Raw genomic sequence first — 7,804 nt, 5'->3', positions numbered from 1 at the left:
ATAAATACAACAGTTTTTCCATCGTATAAAACGACTAAGTGCAACCAGTATGAAAGTTAACGTCATTTCTACTTTCCGGGCAACCCAGGCTTCACCCTAGGGCGTTGTTCCAACAGATTGAATAGTTAGGGCCTTAGAAGTCAACGCCGGATGCATAAAATGCAATAAAAATACAACAGTTTTTCCATCGTATAAAAGGATTAATTGCAACCAGTTTGAAAGTGATGGTCATTTCTACGTTCCGGGCAACCTAGGCCTCACTCTAGCGCGTTGTTCCACCAGATTGAATAGTTAGGGCCTAAGAAATGAACGCCAGCAGCATAAAATACAATATAAATACAACAGTTCTTCCATCATATAGTACGAATACTTGCAACAAGTATGAAAGTTATGGTCATTTGTACGTTCCAGGCAACCTAGGCTTCACTCTAGGGCGTTGTTCCACCAGATCGAATTGTTAGGGCCTAAGAAGACAACGCCAGAAGCATAAGATACAATATAAATATAACAGTTTTTCCATCGTATAGAACGAATAATAGCATCCAGTGTAAAAGTTATGGTCATTTCTACGTTCCGGGCAACCTAGGCTTCACCCTAGGGCGTTGTTCCACCAGACCGAATAGTTAGGGTCTAAGAAGTGAACGCCAGAAGCATAAAAAACAATATAAATACAACAGTTTTTCCATCATATAAATCGAGTAATTGCAACCAGTATGAAAGTTGTGGTCATTTCTACTTTCCGGGCAACCTAGGCTACACCCTAGGGCGTTGCTCCAACAGATCGAATAGTTAGTGCCTTAGAAGTCAACGGCCGAAGCATAAAATACAAAATAAATAGAACTGTTTTTCCATCGTATAAAACGAATAATTGCAACCAGTATGAAAGTTAACGTCATTTCTACTTTCCGGGCAACCCAGGCTTCACTCTAGGGCGTTGTTCCAACAGATTGAATAGTTAGGGCCTTAGAAGTCAACGCCGGATGCATAAAATGCAATAGAAATACAACAGTTTTTCCATCGTATAAAACGAATAATTGCACCCAGTGTGAAAGTTATTGTCATTTCTACTTTCTGCGCAACCTAGGCTTCACCCTAGGGCGTTGCTCCACCAGATCGAATAGTTAGGGCCTTAGAAGTCAACGCCCGAAGCATAAAATGCAATAAAAATACAACAGTGTTTCCATCATATAACAGGAATAATAGCAACCAGTTTGGAAGTGATGGCCTATTCTACGTTCCGCGCAACCTAGGCTTCACTCCAGGGCGTTGCTCCACCAGATCGAATAGTTACGGCCTAAGAAGACAACGCCAGAAGCATAAAATTCGATATAAATACAACAGCTTTTCCATCGTATAAAACGAACAATTGCAACCAGTGTGAAAGTTATGGTCATTGCTACGTTCCGGGCAACCTCGGCTTCACCCCAGGTCGTTGTTCCACCAGATCGAATAGTTAGGGCCTAAGAAGTGAACGCCAGCAGCATAAAATACAATATAAATACAACAGTTCTTCCATCATATAAAACGAATAATTGCAACCAGTTTGAAAGTGATGGTCATTTCTACGTTCCGGGCAACCTAGGCTTAACTCTATGGCGTTCTTCCACCACATCGAATAGCTACGGCCTCAGAACTCAACGCCTAAAGCAGAAAATACAATAAAAAAAAACAGTCTTTCCATCCCATAACAGGAATAATTGCAACCCTTGTGAAAGTGATGGTCATTTGTACGTTCCAGGCAACCTAGGCTTCACTCTAGGGCGTTGTTCCACCAGATCGAATTGTTAGGGCCTAAGAAGTCAACGCCAGAAGCATAAGATACAATATAAATATAACAGTTTTTCCATCGTATAGAACGAATAATAGCATCCAGTGTGAAAGTTATGGCCATTTCTACGTTCCGGGCAACCTAGGCTTCACTCTAGGGCGTTGCTCCACCAGATCAAACAGTTAGGGCCTTAGAAGTCAACGCCCGAAGCATAAAATACAAAATAAATACAACAGTTTTTCCATCATATAAAACGAGTAATTGCAACCAGTTTGAAAGTGATGGTTATTTCTACGTTCCGGGCAACCTAGGCTTCACTCGAGGGCGTTGCTCTTACAGATTGAATAGTTAGGGCCTTAGAAGTTAATGCCCGAAGCATAAAATGCAATAAAAATACAACAGTTTTTCCATCATATAACAGGAATATTTGCAACCAGTTTGAAAGTAATGGTAATTGCTACGTTCCGGGCAACTTATGCTTCACTCTAGGGCGTTGCTCCAGCAGATCGAATAGTTAGTGCCTTAGAAGTCAACGCCAGAAGCATAAAATGCAATATAAATACAACAGTTTTTCCATCGTATAAAACGACTAAGTGCAACCAGTATGAAAGTTAACGTCATTTCTACTTTCCGGGCAACCCAGGCTTCACCCTAGGGCGTTGTTCCAACAGATTGAATAGTTAGGGCCTTAGAAGTCAACGCCGGATGCATAAAATGCAATAAAAATACAACAGTTTTTCCATCGTATAAAAGGATTAATTGCAACCAGTTTGAAAGTGATGGTCATTTCTACGTTCCGGGCAACCTAGGCCTCACTCTAGCGCGTTGTTCCACCAGATTGAATAGTTAGGGCCTAAGAAATGAACGCCAGCAGCATAAAATACAATATAAATACAACAGTTCTTCCATCATATAATACGAATACTTGCAACAAGTATGAAAGTTATGGTCATTTGTACGTTCCAGGCAACCTAGGCTTCACTCTAGGGCGTTGTTCCACCAGATCGAATTGTTAGGGCCTAAGAAGACAACGCCAGAAGCATAAGATACAATATAAATATAACAGTTTTTCCATCGTATAGAACGAATAATAGCATCCAGTGTGAAAGTTATGGCCATTTCTACGTTCCGGGCAACCTAGGCTTCACTCTAGGGCGTTGCTCCACCAGATCAAACAGTTAGGGCCTTAGAAGTCAACGCCCGAAGCATAAAATACAAAATAAATAGAACAGTTTTTCCATTGTATAAAACGAATAATTAGTACCTGTGTAAAAGTTATGGTCATTTCTACGTTCCGGGCAACCTAGGCTTCACCCTAGGGCGTTGTTCCACCAGACCGAATAGTTAGGGCCTATGAAGTGAACGCCAGAAGCATAAAAAACAATATAAATACAACAGTTTTTCCATCATATAAATCGAGTAATTGCAACCAGTATGAAAGTTGTGGTCATTTCTACTTTCCGGGCAACCTAGGCTACACCCTAGGGCGTTGCTCCAACAGATCGAATAGTTAGTGCCTTAGAAGTCAACGGCCGAAGCATAAAATACAAAATAAATAGAACTGTTTTTCCATCGTATAAAACGAATAATTGCAACCAGTATGAAAGTTAACGTCATTTCTACTTTCCGGGCAACCCAGGCTTCACTCTAGGGCGTTGTTCCAACAGATTGAATAGTTAGGGCCTTAGAAGTCAACGCCGGATGCATAAAATGCAATAGAAATACAACAGTTTTTCCATCGTATAAAAGGATTAATTGCAACCAGTTTGAAAGTGATGGTCATTTCTACGTTCCGGGCAACCTAGGCTTCACTCTAGGGCGTTGCTCCACCAGATCGAATAGTTAGGGCCTTAGAAGTCAACGCCAGAAGCATAAAATGCAATATAAGTACAACAGTTTTTCCATCGTATAAAATGAATAATTGCAAACATTGCGAAAGTAATGGTCATTCCACGTTCCGGGCAACCTAGGCGTCACTCTAGTGCGTTGCTCCACCACATCTAATTGCTACGGCCTTAGACGTCAACGACAGAAGCATAAAATACAATAAAGATGCAACAGCTTTTCCATCGTATAAAACGAATAATTGCACCCAGTGTGAAAGTTATTGTCATTTCTACTTTCTGCGCAACCTAGGCTTCACCCTAGGGCGTTGCTCCACCAGATCGAATAGTTAGGGCCTTAGAAGTCAACGCCCGAAGCATAAAATACAATATAAATACAACAGTTTTTCCATCATATAACAGGAATAATTGCAACCAGTTTGAAGGTGATGGTCATTTCTGCGTTCCGGGCAACCTAGGCTTCACTCTAGAGCGTTGCTCCACCAGATCGAATAGTTAGTGCCTTAGAAGTCAACGCCAGAAGCATAAAATACAATATAAATACAACAGTTTTTCCATCGTATAGAACGAATAATTGCAACCAGTATGAAAGTTATGGTCATTTCTACGTTCCGGGCAACCTAGGCTTCACTCTATGGCGTTCTTCCACTACATCGAACGGCAACGGCCTCAGAAGTCAACGCCTGAAGCATAAAATACAATAAAAATACAACAGTCTTTCCGTCCTATAACAGGAATAATTGCAACCCGTGTGAAAGTGATGGTCATTTGTACGTTCCAGGCAACCTAGGCTTCACTCTAGGGCGTTGCTCCAACAGATCGAATAGTTAGTGCCTTAGAAGTCAACGGCCGAAGCATAAAATACAAAATAAATAGAACTCTTTCTCCGTCGTATAAAACGAATAATTGCAACCAGTAAGAAAGTTAACGTCATTTCTACGTTCCGGGCAACCTAGGCTTCACTCTAGGGCGTTGCTCCACCAGATCAAACAGTTAGGGCCTTAGAAGTCAACGTACGAAGCATAAAATACAAAATAAGTAGAACAGTTTTTCCATTGTGTAAAACGAATAATTGCCACCGGTGTGAAAGTTATGGTCATTTCTACGTTCCGGTCAACCTAGGCTTCACCATAGGGCGTTGTTCCACCAGACCGAATAGTTAGGGCCTAAGAAGTGAACACCAGATGCATAAAGTACAATATAAATACAACAGTTTTTCCATCATACAAAACGAATAATTGCAACCAGTATGAAAGCTATGGTCATTTCTACTTTACGGGCAACCTAGGCTACACCATAGGGCGTTGCTCTTACAGATTGAATAGTTAGGGCCTTAGAAGTTAATGCCCGAAGCATAAAATGCAATAAAAATACAACAGTTTTTCCTTCATATAACAGGAATATTTGCAACCAGTTTGAAAGTGATGGTAATTGCTACGTTCCGCGCAACTTAGACTTCACTCTAGGGCGTTGCTCCACCAGATCGAATAGTTAGTGCCTTAGAAGTCAACGCCAGAAGCATAAAATACAATATAAATACAACAGTTTTTCATCGTATAAAACGAATAATTGCAACCAGTATGAAAGTTAACGTCATTTCTACTTTCCGGGCAACCTAGGCTTCACTCTAGGGCGTTGATTCAACAGATTGAATAGTTAGGGCCTTAGAAGTCAACGCCCGATGCATAAAATACAAAATAAGTAGAACAGTTTTTCAATCGTGTAAAACGAATAATTGCTACCGGTGTGAAAGTTATGGTCATTTCTACGCTCCGATCAACCTAGGCTTCACCATAGGGCGTTATTCCACCAGATCGAATATTTAGGGCCTAAGAAGTGAACGCCAGAAGCATAAAATACAATATAAATACAACAGTTTTTCCATCATACAAAACGAATAATTGCAATCAGTGTGAAAGTTATGGTCATTTCTACGTTCCGGGCAACCTAGGCTTCACTCTAGGGCGTTGCTCCACCAGATCAAACAGTTAGTTCCTTAGAAGTCAACGCCCGAAGCATAAAATACAAAATAAATAGAACAGTTTTTCCATCGTATAAAACGAATAATAGCAACCAGTGTGAAAGTTATGATCATTTCTACGTTCTGGCAACCTAGGCTTCACCCCAGGGCGTTGTTCCACCAGATCGAATAGTTAGGGCCTAAGAAGTGAACGCCAGCAGCATAAAATACAATATAAATACAACAGTTCTTCCATCATATAAAACGAATAATTGCAACCAGTATGAAAGTTATGGTCATTTCTACGTTCCGGGCAACCTAGGCTTCACTCTATGGCGTTCTTCCAACACATCGAATAGTTGCGGCCTCAGAAGTCAACGCCTGAAGCATAAAATACAATAAAAATACAACAGTCTTTCCATCCTATAACAGGAATAATTGCAACCAGTTTGAAGATGATGGTCATTTCTACGTTCCGGGCAACCTAGGCTTCACTCTAGAGCGTTGCTCCACCAGATCGAACAGTTAGTGCCTTAGAAGTCAACGCCAGAAGCATAAAATACAATATAAATACAACAGGTTTTCCATCGTATAAAACGAATAATTGCAACCAGTATGAAACTTATGGTCATTTCTAAGTTCCGGGCAACCTAGGCCTCACTCTAGCGCGTTGTTCCACCAGACTGAATAATTAGGGCCTAAGGAGTGAACGCCAGCAGCATAAAATACAATATGAATACAACAGTTTTTCCATCATATAAAACGAATAATTGCAACCAGTATGAAAGTTATGGTCATTTCTACGTTCCGGGCAACCTAGGCTTCACTCTATGGCGTTCTTCCACCACATCGAATAGCTACGGCCTCAGAAGTCAGCGCCTGAAGCATAAAATACAATAAAAATACAACAGTATATCCATCCTATAACAGGAATAATTGCAACCCGTGTGAAAGTGATGGTCATTTGTGAGTTCCAGGCAACCTAGGCTTCACTCTAAGGCGTTGTTCCACCAGATCGAATTGTTAGGGGCTAAGAAGTCAACTCCAGAAGCATAAGATTCAATATAAATATAACAGTTTTTCCATCGTATAGAACGAATAATAGCAACCAGTGTGAAAGTTATGGTCATTTCTACGTTCCGGGCAGACTAGGCTTCACTCTAGGGCGTTGGTCCACCAGATCGAATAGTTAGGGCCTAAGAAGTGAACGCCAGAAGCGTAAAATGCAATAAAAATACAACAGTTTTTCCATCGTATAACAGGATTAATTGCAACCAGTTTGAAAGTGATGGTCATTTCTCCTTTCCGGGCAACCTAGGCTTCACTCTGGGGCGTTGCTCCACTAGGTCGAATAGCTAGGGCCTTAGAAGTCAACGCCAGAAGCGTAAAATACAATATAAATACAACAGTTTTTCCATTGTATAAAACGAATAATAGCATCCAGTGTGAAAGTTATGGCCATTTCTACGTTCCGGGCAACCTAGGCTTCACTCTACGGCGTTGCTCCACCAGATCAAACAGTTAGGGCCTTAGAAGTCAACGCCCGAAGCATAAAATACAAAATAAATAGAACAGTTTTTCCATTGTATAAAACGAATAATTAGTACCTGTGTAAAAGTTATGGTCATTTCTACGTTCCGGGCAACCTAGGCTTCACCCTAGGGCGTTGTTCCACCAGACCGAATAGTTAGGGTCTAAGCAGTGAACGCCAGAAGCATAAAAAACAATATAAATACAACAGTTTTTCCCTCATATAAATCGAGTAATTGCAACCAGTATGAAAGTTGTGGTCATTTCTACCTTCCGGGCAACCTAGGCTACACCCTAGGGCGTTGCTCCAACAGATCGAATAGTTAGTGCCTTAGAAGTCAACGGCCGAAGCGTAAAATACAAAATAAATAGAACTGTTTTTCCATCGTATAAAACGAATAATTGCAACCAGTATGAAAGTTAACGTCACTTCTACGTTCCGGGCAACCTAGGCTTCACTCTAGGACGTTGCACCACCAGATCGAATAGTTAGTGCCTTAGAAGTCAACGCCAGAAGCATAAAATACAATATAAATACAACAGTTTTTCATCGTATAAAACGAATAATTGCAACCAGTATGAAAGTTAACGTCATTTCTACTTTCCGGGCAACCTAGGCTTCACTCTAGGGCGTTGATTCAACAGATTGAATAGTTAGGGCCTTAGAAGTCAACGCCCGATGCATAAAATACAAAATAAGTA

The sequence above is a fragment of the Calliopsis andreniformis genome, unplaced genomic scaffold, assembly GCF_051401765.1.
Source record: "Calliopsis andreniformis isolate RMS-2024a unplaced genomic scaffold, iyCalAndr_principal scaffold0004, whole genome shotgun sequence".
Lineage (NCBI taxonomy): Eukaryota > Metazoa > Arthropoda > Insecta > Hymenoptera > Andrenidae > Calliopsis > Calliopsis andreniformis.
This window is presented reverse-complemented; position numbering follows the sequence as displayed.